The 25,885-nt window shown below is 45.1% G+C and overlaps 1 protein-coding gene across 1 annotated transcript in view; it reads right to left on the reverse strand.

The window, feature by feature from the left end:
• The window catches only part of LOC138473717 (dual specificity protein phosphatase 13A-like), a 195,514-nt gene extending 185,153 nt beyond the window's left edge, over window positions 1–10,361 (reverse strand). Inside the window, exon 1 of the mRNA XM_069612193.1 lies at window positions 10,260–10,361. The gene's annotated coding sequence lies outside the window, so the exon portion shown is untranslated. The remainder of the gene's footprint in view (window positions 1–10,259) is intronic.
• Between the last annotated feature and the right edge of the window lie 15,524 nt (window positions 10,362–25,885).

Here is a 25,885-nt window from a genome sequence, read left to right on the forward strand (position 1 = left end):
TTGTCAGAGGCCAACTCAGAGGCACACCCTTCTCTGAGAAATACTTTCTCTAAAAAAGAAATTAAATCTCTGGCAGTTACTTCCCTCGACACCTCCCACTCTACCCATTTAGAATGGAAATCAACTAATAAAAAGATATATTTGAACCCATCTCCCAGACCTGCTATAGGCCCTAATATGTCAACAGCTAACTTCTGCCATGGTTGGGTTGGAACACTCAGTGGTACTTCACGTACAACCTTCGATTTGTCGCTCTGTTGGCAAGCATTGCAATCCGCCAAGGCCATGATCTGGCGGACCCTTAAATGCCGCAGTAATAGCACTAACGCCACATTTAACTAACTCCACAATTTTGTCCATCTTGGGCCACCGGTAGCTATGTCGTACCCTTCTCTTAGTCGCCCCTTCTCCTAAGCGACCTTGGTGAGCTAATTCTAAAAGACTTCTTTGCACACCCTCTGGGGGAACTATACAATTTCCTCTTCTTAATCTACCTCCTACAATACTCAGCTCATCCTTTATCTCCCACCATGCTTCAAATTTCCTATCAAAAACTTCCCTGTCTGGCCATCCATCTATGGTCCACTGTTTGATCAATTCCAAATCCTGGTCATTACCTTCTGCTTTGGACCACTCCTCATTGTCCACACTCACCAGTTCGGCAACTACATACTCTTCATTCATAGCACTGCTTGTACATTTATTGTCTATCGGCATCCTAAAAAAATCAGCCACAATATTGTTTTTTCCAGGTAAGTAATCCACTATAAAATTGTACGCCTGAAGCCCAAGACGCCCAAGACCCCATCTACTTATTCTTGGAGATCCTGCTGCCCACCTGCCACTATTGAACAATTGTACCAAAGGTTTGTGATCCGATCGCACACTGAACTTCCTACCCCACAAAAAGTACACTTGAAATGATTAATGGCCCAGAACATAGCCATTGCCTCTCACTTTATGACTGAGTAGTTCACTTTTGCTCCTTTGAGAGTCCTGGAGGCAAATGCTATGACTCTCTCTATCTTATTAGAATCATATTGTAACAAAGTAGCCCCTAAACCCAAAATGCGAACATCAACTACCAACACCGTGCGATCGTTATTACTAAACCTTCCAATATAAGGCGGATGTGCAATTCCATCTTTAATTTCTTTAAATGCTATTTCACATTGTGTGGACCATTGGCATTACGCCCCTTTCTTTAATAAGGCCCTTATAGGTGTAGATATGATGGAAAACATTTTTCACAAATGTATGATATATTCTGCTAGACCAAGAAAAGATCTAACTTGGTCTTTATCTGATGGACATGGTGCATTCTCAATTGCATCAACCAGACTCAATTTTGGATTTACACCTTGGCTAGACACCACATGACCAAGGTACTCCACACTGTCTACGGATATCTTACACTCTTGTTTCTTTTGACAGTAAGGCCCGCCTCCCCCAATTGTGACAGTACTATTCTCAATAATCGATCATGTTCTTCTTTGGAATCAGCATATACTAGAACATCATCTTGAAATATTACTACATTCCGAACTCCCTCCAAGATCATTTCCATCACCCTTTGAAATACCGCAGCTGCCGAAGCTAAACCAAAAGGAATTCTACAGTATTTAAATGTTCCCTCAGAAGTAATGAAGGAGGTGAGGTGCTGACAATCTTCGAAAAGTGGTATGCCTGTGATAAGTCAATGACTGAACATACACTCGCCTTGTTCAATGTTTCTCACTGATGTTCGGCAGGGGATGGTGGTCAACTAATATATTCTTATTAAGTTCTCTCAAATCTACACATAGGGCCTCATTACAAGTAGTTCGGAATGCGTTTAACAGCGCCGGTAATGGTGCTGGCGCCGTTAAACGCATTCCGCACTATTACGAGGTCCCCTCGTGGGACCCGCTCTGGACGTCTGGTTTATCCAGACGTCCATAGCGGGTCCCGCGAGGGGACCAGGGAACTAACAACGGGCCCTCTTGTAATGGGCCCATTGTTAGCTCCCTCCCCATTCCCATTGAGTCCTATGGGGGCTCGAATGGGAATGGGGAAGGACCGGGCCCGGGTTCCCTGAAGGAGGAAATACCGGGCCCTCCATACTCGGAATGGCCTGGTATTTCCTCATTCAGGGAACCCGGACCCGATTTTGGAGGCAGCCATGCCCTTATTAAGGACATGGCTGCCTCCAAAGTCGTAATGAGGCCCATAGTCTTATATCACCACTTGGTTTAGTTGCTATCACCACAGGTGACAGCCATTCAGCACCTTCCACTCTCTCTATGATGCCCCTTTGGAGTAGGGAATCAATCTCTTCTTTCACTTTGTTCCTGAGATTCTGTGGCACCAATCTAACTCTATGTATTCTTGGTACATCATTTCTCTATAGTTTGATTTGGTGTTCGTATCCATTCAGTCTTCCCAGCTCATCCGTGAATACTTTAGGAAATTCTTTTTCCCATTGGTCTCTAATTTGCGCAATCATAACTGGGCATTCCGCATTGGCTTGTATCTTTATTCTTAATTCTTTTTGTTCGCTCCAGCCTAACAAGGATGATCCTTCTTTAGTTACGTATATTTCAGCCTTACAACTTCTTCCTTTAAATTTGATGACAGCCGTGTATTTTCCTAAAAGCTCAATTTATACGGTTCAATCGTGGGTTCACGCAAATCTTCTATGTTGCCTCTCACACAATTCAGAAATGTCTCCTTGGACATTATTGTCCACGGTGAGCAACTGTCCACCTTCATTGTGACCACTCTGTTATTAACCATGAAAACGTCTATCGGCCCTTTTTCTCCACCAGAGACGTCTTCAATCTCTAAGACAAGTTTAACTTGCATGTTTTGCTGTTCCACCTTATTTTCATTCTGTTCAGAACACTTGATGACCATTTCTATGCTCTCTACAACAGAATTTTATCTGCGGACTTTAGCAAAGTGTCCCTTTCTTTTGCATTTGAGACAATTGGCGTTCCGTGCGGGGCAGAAAGGATTTGAAGAGACGTGGCGGTTGCTGACGCACTTGAAGCACTTTATGCCTTTCCCTGTAGTGAACCTCTTTCCACTTTTAATAGCCGCTACCTCACCATTGTTTTTATCCAACTTCATGCTGGCCATGTACTTTGACGTTTCTTCCATGCCCCTAGCTACTTCAACTGCTTGCTCCAGAGATAAGTCCTTCAATAACAATTTCTCCTGTATTCTGTTGTTGTTTGTACAACGCACTAGTTGATCACGAATGAGAGAGTCAGTTAAGGCCCCAAAGTCACATGAATGACTCAATGTGCGTAATGCTGCAATGAAAGTCTCCACAAGTTCCAGAAGATCTTGACTCCTTGAGAAAAATGTGTGTCTCCCAAAAGTGATATTTTTTCTGAGTTCAAAATGTGCTTGTAATTTGCTGATGGCCACTGTGAATTGATCTTCTTCTACTTGTCCTATGTCTGTGGGATCAGATAATCCATTGAAAACACTGCGTCCATCCGTCCCTAAATTGTGTAACAAAGCTGCTTCGTTTCTTGCCGGGGCAAACTTATCTCCCCCAATAGCCACCAGGTAGGTGTCAAAGAGTATTTTCCACCTGTCCCACCTAATCATAGGGGTACCAGGTTCTGACAGGAAGGGTGGTGGGGGAGGCATACTTGCCGCTGCCATTGTAACTGCTTATGGTAGACAGTTGTCCCCAGGTGTATAATATAACTTGAAAACTGTAATTTCTGATTAAAGTTGTGTCTCTTCCACTGTATTAACAATGTGGGATTCTGGTTTTGAAAATTACCCCCATGCAACTTTTAAGTGTTCCTCTCACTTAAAGTAATTTCATACTTGGAAGATAAGTGGCAGCTCTTCGTAACACTGGAAGTGCTCTTTACTTACACTAGACACGGTGCTTTCACAACAAGGTGCTTCAATACAAAACACGCCTCTTTTGCAGTTTGGAGTGCCCTTCTCTTATAATGATTACAGTGCTCTCTGAAATGAGACACGCCTCTTCTGCGTGTCCTTGCCGCTTCTATGCCCCGGTGACTTGAAGGGGCGGAGCGGCCAATCTCGAAGATGATATTGTGCGCAGTGGGGCGTTAGTCTCCTGTGGCTGTTGCGACCCTAAAGGTAGAGCGGCTGGATCCTTGCGGCCTCTGCAACACCGGGGCGGAGCGGCCAGCCTCCACCTCTTTGGTCCATGACGCCCCAGTCCTAAACAGGTCCGTCTCGCTTCGCAGGCACCGCGGCTTCAAACGATGGTTCTCCACGGTACTCCTCCTCACAGGGATTCACACTGGCAGGGGGTGGGCTCACTAAGGATAAGAAATCCTCGTCACCAATGTAGAAACGATGACAACACAGCAGGAACTTATTTTCAGGTGAGTTTTATTCAATGGGCCCACCGTCCTTTTGCACCGACAACCGTATGTAAACAAACACTAACGTTCCTTCCCATTCCATCTTCACGAGCTCACCCAGAACCTTGAGGTACCTCGTGAAGATGCAACGAGGACAATTGAATAATAAGAAAGAAAACATAGCAGTAATAACAGTAATATGTATATATGATACAGTAATGCTTAAGATATTAAAATCACTGATCACTACATATTACAATACACCCACATGCAAATTTTTTGACAAATCCTGGTGAACCGAAAATTCTGTGGATAGGATGGAAAGAGTACTTGGGAAATTACACAAAAAAAGTGGAGTTTGAAGAGTTGATGTCAGAAAAGAAAAGGTTGTTACTTTTGCATGCACTTTGACCAGAGGGACAACTTAAATACAGGGAGTTGCCTCCTTTTGAGTGGCACTGATTCAGGATCAGGTGACATAGACATATATGAGAGAACTTTGAGGCAATTGGATCTGCATTATGTGCCTGAAATGAATGTTGCCATAAACTGGTTTAATTTTTATTGAAGAGTTCAGAAGACTGATGAATCGACAGAAGAATATAATCTGCCTTGAAAACATTGGCTCTGGTTTGCAAATTTGGAATGGGTATAAGAACTGAGGAATTGATCACAGATGAGATAACTATACACACAAAAAACATGTTTATACAGGAGACACTATGGATGTGTAGATCCCACGCTGGCGGAAACGATTGCAATAGCAAAGAAGAATGAGCACACACAATTGTGGAAATTAAGGAGAAGAAAGAGGTTCTGCAAGCGAAGTCTGAGAAGGAAGGGGACATGACAAATAACTCACAAGTTCATGTAGTGAGGAAGAGAGCAGAAGGGAATGTGAAAGAAAAAGAAAAGGATGCCAGGAGGAAAGATGAAATGATGGATATAAAAAAAGGAGTATGAATAAGAATTGGAGCCAGGCAGAAGGAGGGAGAAGGAGGTACCACCAGGCAGAAGGCGAGAAAAACAGATGTTTTTGCTGTGAAAGAAGTGAACATTATCGAATATGAAAAATCGTGGAGGATTTGAAGGGACGAGCATTCAAATAATGGGCTATTTCCAGGCATTAGCTGAATTCAGAAACAGGATGTCAGGAATCAAAGTGTATGTCGTAAAGATAAGTGTGTAGGTGTTAGGTTGGAAGGACCAAGCTGCACTGAAATACAAACGATAAATGTGAATGGGGAAGAACAATTTGAAGGGATTTTCACTCCAAACATAGGTTGTCTTAAAGGATATGCACACACAATCATTTTAAAAGCAGGAGCTGAGTCGGCATAAAGCAAGGAGCATTCCATTGACCTTAAGAGACAATATGAAAAACTAGCCTGATAGATTAGAAAAAGAGCACATTATACGGTTACGTCATAGGACGGCTGATTAAATTGACAGTTGATGCCAGTGGGAAAGGATTAGGAGCTGTCATGTCACAGATTGTGGAGGGAACTGACAGATTATTATGGATATGTCATGCATCTAGGACATATCCGGGCCTGAATCAGGGTACTCAGTAATAGAATGTGAGTTGTTAGCATGTGTTTGGGGAGTGAACTATCTCTGGGGAAAAAAATGTATAATTTTCACAGTACATAAACCACTTTTGGAAGTGTTGACAAAGGGTGGTTTAACAAGAGCTTCTCCAAGGATTACCCATTCGTGTTTGAAGCTACACAAATATGATTTCCAAGTGAGATATTTGCCAGGAGTGCACCATAAAATTGTAGATTGGTTGTCCTGGTTACCAACAGGGAGTGTTGAGGTTTGGGACTGAGAGGAAGAATTAGTTGTGTTGTTGAAGGAGTGGGAGTTATGTAAATCCATATCTGTAGATTAATGGATTAGGGTAATGAACGAGCATGTCATTTTGAACAAAGTGATGAGTTGAATTTGGTAAGGTTGGCCAAGTAAGAATGACGTAACAGAAGATTTAGTACCATTTGTGTTGGTGAAAGAAGAATTGTCTGTGGATGGGAGATTTTTTGTCAGAGGACAGAAGATGGTTTCTCCTTGTTCCTTGAGGGGTTGCATCATGAGCTTGGGACATGCAGGTCATCCAGGAGTAACAGGCGCCAAAAGAAGGATTAGAGAGAAGTAATGGTCGCCGGAGATAGACTTGTGTGTGGAAAGAATGGTAAGAAATTGTTGGCCATGTCAAGACTCTGACAAAAGTTTGAGACTTGTTAAAAAGCCATTGGAACTGGTTGAAGTACCTGATGGAAGTACCTGATGGGCATGGAAAAAGATTGGGATAGACATTTTATGTCCGTATCCAGTTCTTCAAAGGAGGATTATCTTAATTATTGTGATGATTGGTTATTATTTAATGGCCGAGAGTAAAGGTTGTAAAAAAATGTTTCTTGCAGTAATGTGATTACATTCATGGGCCAGGTGTTCAGAAGCGAAGGACTTTCCTAAGAAGTGGTGAGTAACAACGGTCCACAGTTTATAGGTAAGGACGTTTAGGACTAGGCAGGCAGGTTGGGGATAAGCTGGAAATATGTGTCAAATTACCACCTATAAACTATTGTATTGGTAGAAAGGTTTAACAGAGTGTTGGTGGAGATTATAGTGTTGACTAAAAGAAGTGGTATGGATAATGTAGAGGCTATTGCTGATAAGGTATGGAAGGCTAGGATGACGGCCAAGGCGGTGACAGGGTTTTCCCTTTTCCGATTAATGCAAGGGAGAGATCAACATTTTAAATTAAACCCTGGGTGAGTGAATGTGAGAATTAAAAAGGTTGAGGTAGGAAAGGAGTAGGTGAGAAAACGTATTGATGAAGCGCAGGGTAAATCTAGTATTAAATATGATGTCAGGGATTTGATGTATACCAAGAGTTTTGTGCCAGGTGAGTGGGTAAAAATATAGAGAGGTGTGTCTTCAAGTAAGGCAGTGTCAACATTTTCATATCCCATTAAAGTAATAAAGTGGTGTCAAATGCTGTAACGGGTAGAAGATGGTTCCATCTGGAATTGTAACCGAGGGGCTAAGTATTTAGCTAAGGATGTGAGAAATTAGAATGATGTTCAGGTCGGACAAGGGTGCAGCTAGATAGAGGATCAAGATGATAATGGATGTGTGATGAGTGAGGAGATAGGTGAGATAAGTTGCTGAGTAGAAACAAGAGAGTGAGAAGACCACCTAGCTGGGCTCAGGAAATAACATGTCTCATTAGTGTATGTACACAGAAATCAACAACAATATAGTTTATTCTTGCAAATATATATGGTTCGGTTCATATAAATGTTTAAGTTTATTTTGTATATTGTTGTTATATATGCGCATGCTCATATAAATGAAAAGTTAAGTGTATATAGTTCTCATCAGAGACATATACAGTTTTTGGCATGGCATTATAGTATTTTTAGTCTGATAGGTAATTTCATTGCATTATATCACTCTGTTGTAAATCATTATTGTGTGGGTGGGGGATGTGTAGTGAGCTGACAGAGAACTTTGAGTGTGGAATGTAGAATGTAGAGGTGGGTGGATTGATGGTTGGGAAGAGATCAGTGGCAGAGAGGCATTGACCTGTCTGTTGACATTGGTGACGATGATGTAAAGGAATAAAGTACCTTGTTTCTTCATAAATGTCAAATCATGATTCAGGGTAGAGGATACAACCGTTTTTTTTACAAAACTGCCTGTAAATCTTACGACTCTGTATGAACGTTTTCAGAAAAACAGAGCTGTAAAACACATGACAAGATTGGCAAGTGATTTTGGGTTTGTACATTCGTACCAATTCGTGAAAAATATTTAAGCCCATCTTTACAAATATTCCCCAGCTGCCGCTGAGTGTTTCCTTTCAAAGTAACCCTGATTTATCTTCCAAAGTCACCCTTGACTCCTCTGTCCTATCCTTCCTTTTCTCTTACCCTCTATCGTTTCCCTTCTCCATTTCACCTGTGGCCTTTTGAAACATCCATTGCGGTCTACAAATCTTATAGAAGCAACCTACATTAACATTACATATTAAAAAGTAATTTTCCCAAATCCCTCACCCCACCAATTTTGCAAACAGTATGTCATTGTCCCTCTTCAAAAATGAAGGTTTGCCTAAAATGCAAACCATGACTGGTCCAAATTACCAACGTGTAATTCCTCTTTAGTTTTTGATTTGTTGCCACTTCCTATATCTCTACTTAAATAAAGACGTGCTCCTGGACTTTTGTGACTTTCGTGAATGGCTTAATGCAATGCAATATACGATAGACACCCTATTTTACGAGGGTGGAAAATTGTATGGATGTGTGAAAACCCATGGAAACTATTTTTCCACAGGTTTTCGTGGACCTGCATCTTTTTGGACATGATTACAGGCATGGAGTGAGAAGCTCAATTGGAAATCCACTCTGTTTATTTCATTGCTCCTTCCTGGGATTCCGGCTGCCTCTCCGACCATATCAGCACTTTGGTGTGGGCAGAGCAGCAGGAATTCCTACCGACGGCGTTCTTTCTAGCATTATCTAAGAACAGGCAGACTCCATAGGCCTCTGCTGTAATGGAACCAGCTATATTTTTTCATGCCAATCTTTATTACCAATCTCTGCTATGTGCATTTGTGTGCATACCAGGTATCAAAGAGGATCAACCCCATGATACTGTTTTAGATTCAGGAATCCGATATATGCCCATTTTCAATGCCTAATATCCCATCATGTGGTGAACAGAATCACTTTAGGATAGCCTGCTCTGTAGAAGTGGTAGTGATCATTCTGTTTTTAACTGATTCTGTGACTGAAGGAAAATAAGAATGAGAATAAGAGTAAAGTATTAGATAGTGCACCCACATAATCATCTTACAAAATTGTAGATCTGTTTTGTCTGTGTCCCCGAGTGGGTTGGGTATGCCCAGAGGTGGTTCCCGAGTCTGCTAGGCCCAGAGACCCATGCTACATCTCACTGATGATGTCCAATAAGGTTGAAACATGTCGTGGGTTGCTTGTGGTTTTGTGTAGAAGGGATGTCACCAAGCAGTTAAGGCTGGGCTGCCCCTTTTGGGGTGGGACCAAGCCTGATTTCCCATTTCCTGTAATGGCTTGGCAGGCTGAAAAACAATGGTTTGTAGGGTTGCCCAGAGCAATTGCCAGAGATTAAGATTAATTGTTTATTTTTTATGTAATTGTTATGACTTTTATTACCTATTATTGGTTGAAATAAAGTATTGATCGATTGATTCATTCTAAACTTTCCAGCCATCACCTCTTTTGTAGATTCTAGTTCTGTAAATGTTTGCCCTGGCTGATGGTCTCCTTAGCCAAAGCAGGATTGGGGTGTCAAATAGAAGAATTGGGAATAGCCTGCCTCTAAAACTTGTCAAAGAACTTAGCCAGTCAGTCAGATGTCAGGTGCCCCAATGGCTCTCATTTTATTGACCTAGAAGAAGGATCAACTGTGTCGACCCACAGGGATTTATATCTGGGGTGACATATTAATGCCAAATGTCTGGAGCAGGTTATAAGGCCCCTTTTGCAAAAATGAATTCTAGCGGAAAAAGGTGTAAGTAAATACTTGTCATGGTGTGGGGAGAGGCTTTGAAGTAACATGCATAATGAGGTTTCCCTTCACAGAAAGGGTTATCAAGCAGGGAGCCAACATCAGATCTGTGTGGTGGTGTCAAAATCAGTAAACACATTTAAAAAGATGTTGGGGACAGACACAGGGAAGTAGCCATAATGTGAGAGCCACAACGGAGCTAGAGACCAGGTACAAGCTAGGGTGGTGCATCAGACAGTGTAGAAAGCAGAATACTAGGCCTAGAGACCCTTATTGTCATAAATATCAAGGTATGTTTGGAAACGGTATTCTTTTTGGGGTTCTAAGCACCTTTATCTAAGAACAAAAATCACTCACAGCTCCACTTCATTACTTCTGGTCTTCATGTGTGGGAGAAGCCAATCAGGGTGAGCTGGAGTGATGAACCTGGCCACTGAAAAAGAAACAACTGCATGGTTTAAACAAGAAAAGAATTGCATATTCTCTTCTTCACTCCCTCACAATGCTTAGAACGTGTGGTGGCAGATGTACCTCTGTGATGTCATTGTTGCCCAGGAATCTGATTGATGTCAGCTAGAGAATGTGAGGTGGGTTAGTGGGAAGATTTATTCACTAGCTCATGCTTGATTCTAAAATATTCAGTGGCTTGAACAATGAAATCATTAGTATGGTAGATAACGAAAGGCTGATCATTCCAAATCGGTGACACATCTCAGTGTTGTGTCTTCAACCAGTCATTTAAATCCCTACAGTCTTTGTAAATTTAATCTGTTCATTATTACATTGCTTTCAATTAACTTTATAACACTGTACATCATTTTCTTCCAGTTACCATCGTGCAACATCACTTGATTATGGTCATCACTTCCACTTCTTTGAACCCTCGAAGACATATTTATTCTTTGAACCCTGGAGACATTTAAATACCTCTACCACTTATTCCTTCCCTACCACCCCTTCTTACAAATTATACAGGTTTTAGTCTTTTCATCTCTCCTCTTTGGAATGAGTGTAGTTCTGCTACCATCTTGGTGGCCCTCCTCTGGGCAATCAAGTTAACATTAACAAAGAATGATTCAAATTCACTGACTCTTCTGTAAAAGTAGGAAATAGTGAATTTGCACCCAAACCCAGGAACAATATTGTTGAACCAGCGTTTTCAATGTAACTGTAAAATGAAAATGCTTACATATGTTCTGCTCTTTCAGCTTGAGCGGGTGTTCTTACTGTAAGTAGAGTAAGGCTTTTCTTAGAGTCACAGTACTGAGCCTGTAAATCTTAAGAAGAATACTTTGATTTCTAGTCCAGAAATGTGTCTTGCATTTCAAATTGCAATCTGCTGTTTAATACGTGGACAGACATTTGCATTTGTATTCAACACAAAACCAAACATTTTTCAAGGAACTTTATTACAATTATTTGAAGGTGAATCCCCACATGGAGGAGGTGGTAAACCTGATTTATAGGGTAATATTACAGGCACAGTGAAGGTGAGACCCACTGATACCCACCAACCAAGCAACTTCCAACTGTTATTGAAGGAACACCTCGGTCAAGAGATTCAACCAAGAACAGCAGAGGTAAACATTCTGCATACTGCACCACACAAACCCATATGACATCACTGCCAGTCACCCAGGAAGGAACCTATACATAACAGGCAGACTCCAACTTGGTAACCACCCACAATAGAATCGGGAGAAATACTCCCACAAGTCTCTCCCCAAAAGGTGCAACAAACACAAACACACTTATAGGGGTCGGGAAACCGACGCAGAACCCCAAGCACACAGAGTTGGGGACAGACACAGACTCCCACACCTCTTGTCACGCAAGTGACAACAAGGATGACACAGCCAGCATGACTCACAGGCTTGCGCATACCCATATAGGGAGAACTGAAGGAGCCACACATGCATACTGACCCGGACCAAGAGAGCGAGGAGGCAGTAAGCTATAAGGAGAGGAAATCCAAACAAAGGTACCCCACCAAACAAATGCTCAAAACACATGAACTGAAAGAATTGCTGCTGGGCCTCCAACACCCAGGAAACCAACCACCAACAAACCGTCCTAAGTCCTCCACACTTAAGACCGCATGCCCTCAAGTGCCTTGAGCTCCCACACCAATGACACCCAAGAACCAAGCACACAGGCCTGCCACTCCAGAGCCTGCTGAACACTCAAGTGCGACAACAATCATCAGGATCAAAAGAAAATGGACAGAATCCTAGAATGCACAGACGACTGCCATGGAGGACAGTCTCTTCCTGCCCCGTAACAGACACAAAAACCTATCTAAGGATTAGTGAAGGGTGACCACCCACAACCTACTCGTACTAGGAGCCCTGCCCCTTTGCTAACACAAACATGCACCATTAAGAGAAGGTCAAAGATAGTGACAACTGTAAAAAAAGAAGGAAAATTAGATGCTCCAAGAAAAGAACAGCTCCAAAAGGAAAAGTAGAAATCCATAGTACTTGAGAAGGACAACATCACTGAACATCAGCTGCTCCCTGCCCCACAGTAGATACATGGGAAAGAAACACTGCAAGTGAGAGCAACATCCGGAACCGGCAACACTAAGTGACAACTCCACCAGGGGAACATCATTGGTTGCACACCACAGCACTCTGCAGCACTGTCAAAACTACACTTAGGATGCTGCCACTGCACCAGCACACCATGCACACAAAAATGTGAATGTACCCTGTGCACATGACAGTGCTCTCAAGCACTGTAACATCTCCTCAAGCCTCATGTAAAACACAGAAATATCAACAGTCAGACTCACAGATAAACCGGGCTCATAAATCCACCTGGAGTAGTAAAAACAGGAGGATAGCTCCAAAACAACAGGAATGCCTCATCTTTCAAAAGTGCAACCCGTGTTTATGTTTAAACAATAAAAGACTTATATGTATAACACTGAAATATGAATCATACTGGCTACTTCTGGGCACACCATTAAAATACAAAGCATGGACAAATATTGATAAACTGAAATCCTCCCAGCTCCCAAAAAGGCACCTACATTATGTTAACAGATAACCTGGCTACTTGAGTAAGTAAGCTGTACATTGTTGTGTGGGTGGTGAATAATGACATGTACCCCACAGGATATGGGGATATCTTCTAAATGAAACAAAATAGCTGCCTTGATCATGAGGCCATGTTACGCAGTGAGACGCAAATACCATCCGGTATTCGGTAGGATAATACTTATACAGCAACATTCAGGGTGTGCAGCATATAGCCCATGCAGCATTACAAAACCTGAACAGCATGCCCAAATTAATCTGATGCAATGCCTGCCCCATCAGGAATTAAGATGCATTAAAGCCTTGTGCAAAAGAAGCCATGACCTGAAACCTAGAACAAATACAATTACTTAACTATTCAGAAGAGGGGCAGAAGCAAGGTTGGTGACTGGGGATAGTAAACGAAACCTCCTTTATTCCGTCAGGGCCGATTACGAGGTTCCCTTCGCGGGACCCGGATTAGACAACTGGTAAAACCAGGCGTCTTTTCCGGATCCCGCGAGGAGAGGAGGGAGGTAACAACAGGACACTCATAATGTGCCCGTTGTTACCTCCCTCCCCATTCCCATTGAGCCATATGTGGGCTCAAACGGGAATGGGGAATGGTTACTGCAAGGAGGACGTACCGGGTCCTCCTTTGTCGGAGTAACCCGGTAAGTCCCCATTGCAGGAACCCGGTAAAGGAGGCCAGTTTGGAGGCAGCCATGGAGCTAATAGCTCCATGGCTACCTCCAGACTTGTAATGAGGCCGTAGTCTCAAAGTCAGAGCCTTTTCTGCCAGAGTCTTGCCAGGCAAGGTCACTTTTCCTTCTCTTTCTAGGACATGTCTCTGCCCATGCCAGCTCCACTGAATTTTCTTTGCCCCCCCATTTAGATGGCAACATAGCCTCATCTGTTGACAGCATGTGCTACAGTACCCATTCTGACAGGGGTGTTGCAGCAGCTCCATGACACTCCCAGGGTCATTGCCTCCTCATTGCTCCCAACCAAGGCAGTTTGGAGCTTGACGTTAGAAGCGCCCATCACATCACTGTGAGTTGGGGTTATATGCGTAGGTCCGCCTGCTGGTGACATCACCATTACTCTGTTGGGAATCACGCAGGATGGAGTTCTTACGACAAGCCTTTGCAGGATTTTGACAGCTCCATTGATTGTGCTCTGGGTCTTCTCAAGCCCCTTGGCCTGTCAGGACAAAAAACAAAAGATGAAAAAAGTACTGTGGTATATGTGAGAAAGTAAGGGGAGCTGTACTACATGAACAGGCAGCATTTAATGAGACGGAGACACTGTTGTGTAAATATCAAAACATGGGAACTGCATTGGTGCTATTAACATACATGAACTCCTTAATAATTGCTTTGCTATGCTGGGAAGGTTAATATTTAAAAGAAACATTTTCTAAAATTCAGCAAAAATCTGTGTGTCATATTACTAAAACACAGAACCTAGACAATGGCTTAACCACAGAGGATTAAACTTTAGTAAAACTAGAATTAAACATGACATGAAACAAAGTCTGTTATCGCAATGCTAGTTTAGTTAAACAAAGTAATTGGGCCTCATTACGAGTATGGAGGTAGCCATTGCGCTAAAAGCGGCATGGCTACCTCCATACCAGGTAATAAGTCCGGGTCCCGCAAAAGGGGACTTACCGGTCCATTCCAACCTTGGAGGGCCTGGTAAATCCCTTTCGCGGGACCCAGACCAGGTACATCCCCATTCCCATGAGCCCCCATAGGGCTCAATGGGATGGGGAGGATGCTAACAACGGGCCCGTTAATGACGGGCCCGTTGTTAGCATCCTGGACTGCTAGCGGGAACCGCTAAGGATGTCTGGTCTGACCAGGCGTTCCTTAGCGGGTCCCACAGCAGTGCTCGTAATAGGGCAGCCCATAATGAACGGTGCCGGTCCCGTACTGGCACCGTTCATTACGGGGCCACCAGGGTCCTAATGTGTGTTACATGAGGATGAGCACAAGTTGTTACAGCATATTCTTTAGAGGAAGGAACAGCAAGGCACAGAAATTTGAAATACATGTAGACGGAAATATGTTTATTTTGACAAGGGATATTGTACCCAGAAGGTTGAATTCATTGAACAACATTACCTGTTTGTGATGTTGTAGTGTGGGTAAATGAAGATATTCGGATTGGATGAACTTATAGATCTGCATGAAAAGTGTAGGCAGAAGGCAGAGGAATATAGTGACTGCACGTTTCTCTATGAGAGGAGGCAAGAACAAAAGAAAATAAGGCTGTTTTAATCTTGTTTTTTGTGCTGTTTTCAATGCAATCTGGGTTTAATGATCAGTACTGACTTTTTCTGAATGCAAAGAGAGGCCTGCATTTGCACTTTGTGCCTCTGAACATTTTACAAAATAAAAAGGACTGCTCACATCAGTCTGAAATAGCGTTCACAAATATGTATGGCTTCTGTCGTACAGCAAATGAGGGGTTATGCGGCGTAGCAAGGCAAATTAATTCAAATGTCCTTCTAAGTGCTGTGTGTGAGGCCACGTTGTTAACCTTTAGCAGGCCAAATAAAATCAGACCAAACATTATTTACATTTAATTCAGTGCGCTGGAGACACATGATTAATATTCTACACTGTAAGTATATTCAGGGACAAGTTAGGTATTTGGCATGGTGTATCCAAACCGCACATAGCAAGCATGGCAAAATTCCTCATCATGTCACCACGGCAGGTTCTGCAGCTCAGTCCACTACTGGCCCATACCTGAGACAATATCCAGAACAAAACCAATGCTGGGTTGGGTGCACACACAAAAGGCAGAAATGCAGCACCAGACAAACAGGCAGACACAGAAAATATGGGACGGTCTGCAGTGGCACAGCACTGACCTTGCCCTGAGTAGTGGGCTGCTCTCCTTGGTGGTCAGTGAGCTCCAGAGGCTGGCTGCTCCCTCCGCCATAGCACTTCTAGGTCAAACCTGGATGTCCACGGAAGACCACTCGTCGCCATTCTCTTATAATGAGATGAAGGCGACTCCACACGTGAAGGAGTGCAGAGTCTGTAGGTTCAAGTAAGCCTTCTTTATTGTCTAAGTATTACAGGTACAGAGAAGGGGAGACCCACCTGTGCCCACCACCAGGTCAACTTCCAACTGTCACTAAGGGAACACCTGGATTAGGCAATTCCACACAGAGCACCAAGGGGGGAAACATTCTGCCTACTACACCACACACATTCATGGCATCACTGCCCCGTCACCCAGGAAGTGGCATGGACAGGTCGACTACAATCAGGATCACACTCACACTGGAGACAGAAGATAAACTCTCACACTTCTCCAGAAAGGAACTTAAAACACAACCGTTTAAACAGAAGTTAGGAGACAGGCATGGACTCTCAGGGACACACCCACACAGGAGTCAGGGGAAAGACACAGACTGCCACACCTTTCTAAAATACAAATGATTGAAAATGTTACTCCCTATGTGAGGAAAATAGTGTTTTGAATATCAAAATTAAAATCTAACGGACACAGTACATCATCCACAGTTTAAAACCTTAAGTAAAATACTCCTGTTTCAGAAACCAATGAACTTGCTGTATTCTGAGTATTTACAGAAGCATATCCTACAGGTAGTAGAGGGGAAGATCCAGGGATGGAGGAACATTCTTTAACAGAAGGTGACCTTTACTATCAATTGAAGACTTTTTCCAGTGAGGTATCCAAGTCTGATCCCATAGTAGACATTCTCTCAAGACGATCCATTGAGAACATTGATGGCTTTCTTTGGGACTGTTACTGAGTGTGAGAATGACGTATTGTGTGAAGGAGAACTATGGTGGTCTGGATATGCTTTTAGACCATCTTCTTTTTAGGAGTGAACATCTGCCTGCTTTCAATCATGAGAATAATAGCCAGACACTGTAGGTATTCACAAGTAGGTTTGTCAGGTTATGCAGAGTCTACGTTTTTTAATTCACTTTTATTTAACATTTGCCGTTGTGACTTAGAATAAAACAATTGACATTGGATTATATATCTCGAACAGAGCATTACAAATAGCTTACTGGACAGCCCACTCACCACAAGAAGATGTGCATTCCATATATTGGTCTCCACATTAAAAATCTGATTATAATGGTACTACAGCACAGTTTAGCAATAGCAAGAAAAGGGCTCAGAGTAAAGAGAACATTTGCAAGAGGCTTGGTTTAAACATGGACAAAGGGTTCCTCTGACAATATACTATGAAGAGTGACTATATGTTTATCTATCTTGTGATCTGATCATTTATAAATGTGGTAGTAATAGCATAATTATTTATTTCGGTTAAAAACCGTAAAATCATAACATCCAATAATACAATTCATGATGCACAATTAAAATTCCAACTATCCTTATTTTCATATAATGCATATACTCATAAAATATTTACAACTGTGATGTGCTTTCTCAATCGAGCCATTTTCAAAAAAGTGTCTCTCCTTTGGAGTTTAACTTTTTCCGCCTTAACACCTAAGCATTTTTTTAAAAAATGGGGAGATCCCTGACAGAGATAAATCATCAACAGTCTGATAACAATAACCCAAAGCAGTCCAAATGTACATATTACATTTCCTAAAAACAGGACAGGTAAAAGCCACCTTTTATGTCCTTGCAGGATAAAGAATTAAGAAGAGAATTGTCTTTTCGCAAGTACCCAGAAAATAGTTACATTGATTGTTGGGTACCAATTTCCATTTACTCATGAAGGCTCTTATAAATGTCTTTTCAGACACCAATATGTCCCACATTTCTCCCCACCACAAAGGCAACATTGGGTCATCAGGAATCTTCCAGCATCTTGCATAGTAATTCTGGCTACTAGTAGGAGGTGGGTGATAAGTGTGGAGATATTTCCAGTATGCAGATATACTGGTTCTGATTCATGGAATCAATCTGCGTTGAAAACGGGGCGCATGCATGCAAAATGCGCGCAAGCTCCCATTTTCTGATTCATGGAACACATTGCGGGTGGCTTACCTGAGACCGGCGTTGAATCCGCACGAATCCAACACGTCACTGCGACATCACAACCACCTTGCGCAAGACGCCCAGTGAAGGCGCACACCATCCAGCGCACACACCTAAAAAGGGGGCGGAACACGTGGAATGGGGAACAACAAGCGTAAATGTGGGTGTTACGTGGGAAGTACCACAGTAAAATATTCGCAATGCCCACACGCGCAGTAACAACAAGTATTCATGGAATTGAACAGGGCTCTCCTGCGTGCGGGAAAAGATGCGCTAATCGGGAAACACATCCGCCAAGCAAAATCAGGCATAAGCATCACCGCGCGCCTAAAACAATGCATAAAAAGCACGCGCGAACACAAATGTGTTGATGACGATGTTCTGCTAGGGAAGTTGAATAAACGAGTATATCATCTAGATAAATCACTACTGTATTATACGGCATATCTGCAAAGATCTTATCCATAAAACGCTGGAACTGTGCAGAAGCGTTGACCAGCCCAAACGGCATGACCATGTATTCGTAGTGGCCCAGAGGAGTTCTAAATGCCATCTTCCATTTGTCTCCTTCACAAACTCTTAGAAGATGATAGGCCCCTCGGAGATCAAGCTTTATGAATACACGAGCCCCTTGGACAGCCTCTATGATGTCTTTCATCAAAGGCATGGGATATCTATCCCGTACTGTAAGGCTGTTTAAGCCCCTGAAATCAATACAGGGTCTGAATTCTGTGGTTCCCTTCTTGGAAATAAAAAAAAGAGAAGCTCCGGCTGAAGAGGATGACTCTCTGATGAGGCCATTTTGTAAATTGGTTGCCAAATATTCTTTAAGTGCTTCCTTTTCAGGTAAGGAAAGCGGGAACATCCTACCAAATGGCACTACTGCATCAGGCACAAGATCAATCTTACAGTCCTTCTTCCGATGGGGCGGAACGCTTCGTGGTTGAGTGTCTGCAAACACATCAGAGAATTCCTGATATTGTATTGGAATTGTGTTGACACTGCAGGAAGTATCTTGAAGGGACGCGTGTATCAGAGGAGGTGCTTCCACCGGTACTAAATAATTCTGCTCGCAATATTGAGACTGGAATCCTACTGTATTAAGTCTCCAATCAATACAAGGGTTGTGCTGTCTGAGCCAGGGGATTCCCAGTATAACCAGGAAATGAGTGGCGCGTATTAAATTGAAAGTCATGTATTCTTGATGAGCAGCCATCCTGACTCTTAATTCCTGGGTTTCATGAACAATAGGACCCGAAGTTAGAGGTGTGCCGTCAACCCCTTCCACGGGTATTGTACGTATCTTTTGACGCCTGGGGATTTGATGTTCCCCTGCCCATTTGTCATCAATGAAATTGCCTGCGGCTCCGCAATCCAGCATTGCCAAACATTCCACCGGGCTTTCCTGTTTCCAGTCTAAGTGGATCTTAATGACCATCAGGCTGCATTTATTGATCATAGCTCACTGAGTAGTTTCACAGGGATTCACTGTAGACACCCCTCCCTTTTCCCTGTTCAAGGTCGGGGTTTGCCGTTTCCCTGTCTCCTGGTGTCAGGAATCGAGGGTGGAAGCTGTGGGATCGATGGACGCTCTAGTCCTCACCCATCATGGCTGCCTCCACTATAAATCTAGGCCCCGCCTCCAGCTCGGCGCGTTGTATCTGTGTATTGCCTACACTTCTACCAGCGCCCAGAGTTGCTCGTAACTTTCTTTCCGAGTATTCCTCAACGCTCTCGTTTTCGGCGTGAGCTTGTTATTTCCTCCTGTGTCCCTCTCCCCTTTCTGTCCGCTCTGTGTTTTGTTCTACGTGGTTTTCATAACCAACTATCTGTGTTCTGCCTTTCTCCGCTCGCGATCCCTTTCACGTTCAGCTTCTTGCTTACCTTCCTGTTTACTTTTTCTCCGCTTGCGAAACCCTTCGCACTCCGCTCCTCGCTCTGCCTTTCTGATTCCTTTTTCTCCGCGCGCGATCGCTTTCGCGCTCAGCTTCTTGCTTACCTTCCTGTTTACTTTTTCTCCGCTTGCGAAACCCTTCGCACTCTGCTCCTCGCTCTGCCTTTCTGATTCCTTTTTTCTCCGCTCGCGATCTCTTTCGCGCTCAGCTTCTTGTTTACCTTCCTGTTTACTTTTTCTCCGCTTGCGAGAACCTTCGCACTCTGCTCCTCGCCTCTGCCTTTCTGATTCCTTTTTTCTCTGCTCACGATCCCTTTCGCACTCAGCTTCTTGCTTACCTTTCTGTTTACTTTTTCTCCGCTTGCGAAACCCTTCTCATCCTGCTTCTCGTTGTTACCTTCCTGTACCTTATACCGCTTGCGGCTCCTATTAGCTTCTGTGTCCGAGGCATCTGGCACTCCAAGCATTCTACAGTGTCCTGACTTTGGAGAAGGCCCTTGCTTTTCCATCCATCATTCCTGAATCTTCATCATCTCAGCCTGGGAGAACCTGCCTTATACCTTGCCTTAGGAACCACTCCTCACCTTGCCTGCAGATCTTCATTCAAGGGTTTTTTCTGCCGTTCTGGCTTTTTCCCTTGGGCACCGAGGCTGGCCCACTGGGAGCCCCCCACGGCAGGTTTCCACTACTGCCAGGGTGGCCTCCGGAGGGGCCAGACCTTACTTGCACGATAAGAAGGTTAGAACACCTAAGGTTCTTATCTCTACCAAGAAGAAGGAACGTCCCCGAATCCGGACTACGGTAAAGGACTCAGTATCAGAAGATTCAGGTGAGGAGAAGGGAGGTGGAGCCGAAGTCTGACACCTGGGTGGAACTTCAGGACAATCCCGTGATAAATGTGTATCGGATCCACAGTACATACACAGTCCTAGATCCTTACACCTCTTTCTTTCACTTGCGGTGAGGGGGCCTCTGGCCGTACCGATCTGCATAGGCTTATCTGCAGACCCTTTTTCCGGTAAGGGAGGGAGGTGAGGAATGAGTACAGTAGATCTGGGTCTCTTCCTTTCTGCCTTCCTTTCGGCCATACAGAACTCAATTTGCAGAACTAAGGAGACTAGTTCCTGAAACGTAGAAGGTCTGGCGACACAAGCTAATTCATCCTTGATATCGTCATGTAAACCACAACGGAATATGGCTTGCTGTGCCGTCTCAGGCCAATCTGCTTCTGTAACGACCCTCTGGAAATTGGCCACATAGGTTTGAACATCAGCTGGTCCTTGGCGTATATCTAATAAAGTTTCAAAAGTAGAGTACAGAACTTCGGGTCTCTCAAACCTATCCCGGAAGTGTTGAACAAAATTACTGTAATCATTGAGGGCTGGGTCAGAGTTGGTAACTAGTGGAGTAGCCCATGCCAACGCATTCCCCACTAAGTTTGAAATCAAAAATCCCACCTTGGCCCTGTCCACTTCATATGTTTTCGGGCGAAAGGTATAGTGTACCAAACAGGCATCCAAGAATTCCTTCATTCTTCTGGGATTGCCGTCAAACTTGCCACAAGGTAATGCAATGGGAGGTAAATCCCCTTGGTTATCTTCTCTCTGTTGTACCTGTTGTCGCAGGGCTGCATTATTGGCTCTTAGTGACTGTACTTCCACTGTGAGGGCTTGAATAGCATTAACCATTTCCTGGTATTGCTCAAGGCTTGCCATGTTTTCTGGGCGTTGCAATCTCTCAGGTTCAGGCTGTTTAGTGTCTACAATTGTACCCTTATCACTCTCCCACTCCTCACCTGAGGTTTCTGAGTTGGCTTCCGAAGGCTCGTCTGAAAAAGTCTCCACAGGTTTCTCTCTCCAGGCTCTTGGGTTCTTCTTCTTCACCATCTTGCCCTTTTGTTTGAAGAGATAGGGCCGAGCTCCTCCGGAGGCCACTTTGCGAGTATGGCAATGTGCCCGGCAGCGGGGGCTCCGGGGAGCCCACCCCAAACCAGGGAAAAGCTGCAGCAGAAAAACCCTGGGTAGTTTCAGGTGAGTTGGTCTGTTCAAATAGGTATTCACAATCCTTCTTGGAATACAGCTTAAGTTCATATAAGTATTCACAATCCTTCTTGGAATAATGTTCAGTGAGTGGGTAATTCACAGTCCTTCTTGGAATCCCACTTCTTGGGAGTACTACATATACCAGAATGCACTTGGGTGCAATGTCTATGTTTTGGAAAAGATTCCAAGAACTCAGTGAGCAAGGTTGAGTAAATAAACAGAAGGGGGGGTGACACAGGTCAGAGGAAGCACACAACTCAGTGGACACAAGTTGAAAGTGGCAGCTGCTTGTAAAAGCGTGTGTTTTAGAAAAGAACTGCAGATAGCAAGTTCACGCTTGCTGAGTAATGGCCCCAGAGTGAACGCAGGTGTCTGCTGACTCCAGCAGAAATAACAGACACACACGATGGGAAGGTAGCAAGAAAGCGCAAGCAAGGAAAACAAACAGTGTAAAGCCAAATGGGTGGAATAACAAGGAGTAGCACAAGACAGGAGCACTGTCAACTAGCGTCGGAAAAGAAATCAGTTGCAACGCACCGGTTGCCACACCTGACAGCTAATTATAGACTCTGTTCCAGCGAGGCTAGAACATAACGTCCAGGTAAAGGAGGAGCTCAGTCCTTCTTCCATTGCTTCCATCTCTCCCACAGGCTCCATGGGCGTTTCATGACACTGGCAGAGTTGCAAGGGAAGAGTGTAGAATCACATAAATCCTGGTAAAGCCTGTTGCAGTAATCCACCATAGGAATTACCAGTCTTCTGGAGACAGTGAGCTGCTGGGGGATGGAGAGGAAAGGAAGAATGCCTCTGAGGAGGAGCAGCTTGCAGGGTGACCTCACAGAGATGTCAGTCATGTGACGATAGAAAGCCAGTGTTGAGTGGAAGATCATCACAGGCTATCGGCGACCACAGGTTGGAGCAAGAATAGGGCCAGAGTGTCATGGAAGGAGGGAGCAGGTGTGGTGATGAGGATTGCCTCTGTGTGCAGCACATGGTTTGTATGCAGTCTGCATGACAACAAGCACTTATCAGTCGAACATCAAATGGGTCACACATGGCAGTGATGTCAATGCAGCCTGAACTGGCAGACAATCATAGCACATCACCCAAGAAACATACACATGGCCTGGACACACACGCATCGACACTCACTGGACATTGGCTCATACATTGGCAGGTCTCCCACGCCTTGGACCTGCTCCACTGCAATGAAATCACTAGCGATCTCCTCATGTCCAGTGAGTTCATCGTCCTCTGGTGCTGACCTACCTCCAGTCAGCAGTTTAGAGGCAAACTTGGCAGCCAGCATGTCTTTTGCTCGGCGTCGGAGGTCATTCCGGCGCTTCACCACATCACCAGCTGTGCGCCTCTCATGGCCCAAGGCGCTAATACGGTCTGCGAGGCACTGCCAGTTGGCCATACGCTGAGCAGGCGTACGTGTGCTCCCTGCCTGCACCAGCATGTCACGGCCATGATCCAACACGTAGTCCACAAGCTTGTCCAGTTCCTCATCACAGAAACTCCTCTTTCTCGACGTGCAGGACTGCTGTGCCGTGTCTGGGGTCCCAGCCTGTACCGCTGGAGCATGCTTCTGCCTCTTGCGAGGTGGTGCAGACCCTGAGTGGCTTGTACCACTCTGGTCAGTAGGGGCTGGAGTACAGGTGGACTGGCCTATGGAATCAGCCACTGATGTTACTAGAGAAGGTCCGCTTGCAGATATCGGTAGCTGGGTGCTGTTGCCAGGACCCTGCACCACACGTGTCTTGGCCTTCAGGGCATGGAAATCGGCCATTGAGTCACCCTGTGCCTGGGCTGGGACCACTACAGTCCGGGCTGGCTGAACCTGAGCCTGGTTGTTGGTAGCCGCAGCTGCCCCTGCAGCTTCCACTCTATGGCTGCTCTGGACAGCAGATGGCACTGCTTGTCTGGGAACACGGGTGCTGGGGATGTCGGCAGCAGCTGCATCTCCCTGCCCGGGTTGGGTGGGGGGCATAGCTATCCCTGCATGGGCCTGGACACCTTGTCCACGTGGACCACCTTGGCCAGCTTGACCACCCTGGCCACGTCACTCACCTTGGCCAGCTTGACCACCCTGGCCACGCCACCCACCTTGGCCACCCTGGCCACATCCCCCACCTTGGCCAACTTGGCCACCCTGGCCACATCACCGACCATGGCCACATCGGCCACCTCTGGCAGGTTGCCCAACTTTGTCTCCCTACCCACTTGTTGCCCTCCCATTCTTGGCACTGATGGACTAGCGCAATGGGAGGTGCAGCCAACAATTGTCCTGGGCAATTGGTGTGAGGGGGCAGGGTACATGATGGAAAACGTACCACTGTGCTCCAGCAAGGCTCTATGTGACCCCTGGGGAAAAAATAACGGGTTGTGCAACCCTCTGGCACCCCAAAAACAAAAATCAGCGTGTACGCGACCCCTCGGCAGCCCACGTGTGAGTAAAAAAAATCCCACAGTACGCGGTGGTATCCAGCTACACAAAACATGCATACGCAAGGAACAGGTAGGCTACTATGACATCGAAAATGGGGTACGCGACACACAGTGGCAACCATAGTGGGAAAAATGCATGCACGACTCACACGCGCGTGTGCCCATGGGCAACTCCCCCCGCCAAAACAAGAAGTACGCACTGCCACAGTAGTGAACTAATCGCGTGTGAACCCACAAAAATATGAAATTCACACGTCCGTCCCCACGAAAAGCACATGCATTGCACTGTCATCCTATGCACACCTTTATCACATACTGAACAGCAACGCCCAACGTCCAGGGGTCGTCACGCAACTTACGCGCTTAGGGTCTTTCCTCTGATTACACGCTAACGCGCTGTTTCCGCACATTCAGAGTCATTCTGTTTCCGGCTGGCCCCGCGAAAGAACACGGAAGACCCACACTCCTGCCTACTAGACCATTTACCTGCCTTCAACTGCCCGAGCTGCCTCCTACGAGCCATCAGCTGCTGCCAGCCCACTCTGTGTGCCTGCTGCCCATGTACCCTGCATGTTGGTGCCTTCTCTGAAGCCATTGCCAGTGATCCTGTTGCTGTGACCACCTCTGCTGATCCTGAAGACTCCAGACTGCCATACCACTGCTCCACAGCCCAGCCCCAGGACCACCTTGCCCACCCACACATGCCTCTGGTGTTGCCATGTTTGACCCAACACCATCTGAGGCAAGTGGCAACCACCCGGCAGAGAGGCAGAGGGCTGTCAGCTTCTCATCCAGGGAAGTTGGCATCCTGGTGGAACAAGTCCTGGGGCATCATGATGCCCTCTTCCACGACCCATCGCAAGTCAGCAATGAACCACGGAAGAAGATCTGAGAGGACATCGTGGGTGTCATCAACATGGAGGGGGTGGCACCCTGCGACTACCAACATGTCCACAAGCGCTGGGAAGACTTCAGGTCCCGGACCACAACAAGGCCCGCCGCCTCCTCAAGGCTGTACCCCAGGTCTTGGAGTTGGTGCTCCGTCTGGAGTCGACTAGTAGGTGTTCATGTGTTCTTGTCCACTATAGTGTATTTGCATGTTGATTTGTGGCTAGAGTGTGCACCTTGGCCTTATGTCTGGCATGCCTCCTGTACTGATGTCTGTGTGCATGTCCCTGACAGTGCTGCATGTTCGTCCATTCAAGCATGTCCCACATCTATGGTGTCTGTATTGCAATGCGTGATGCGTACCGGCATGTAACGATGCGCACATGTTTGCATACCTGTGTCTGGACTGGGGAATGCGAGAGGTGTGACACATGTGCTTATGTCACCATCATGGACATGCATGGTGTACATGTGCATGTGTCTGAGAAGTGAGTGTGTGACTGCCAAGCACTCCGGGATGTATGTTACTTGAGGTCTTGATTTGTGATTGCATCACGCTGCCAATTTGCCCTCAAGTGCACTGTGACATGATATCTCCATGGCCTTCCTCATGACTGTCACGTGATGTGTGTGAATGAGATGTGTATGTCCCATGATGTGTGTGAGCTGAATACACAA

Source organism: Ambystoma mexicanum, chromosome 8 (genome assembly GCF_040938575.1).
Source record: "Ambystoma mexicanum isolate Mex_15411 chromosome 8, UKY_AmexF1_1, whole genome shotgun sequence".
NCBI lineage: Eukaryota > Metazoa > Chordata > Amphibia > Caudata > Ambystomatidae > Ambystoma > Ambystoma mexicanum.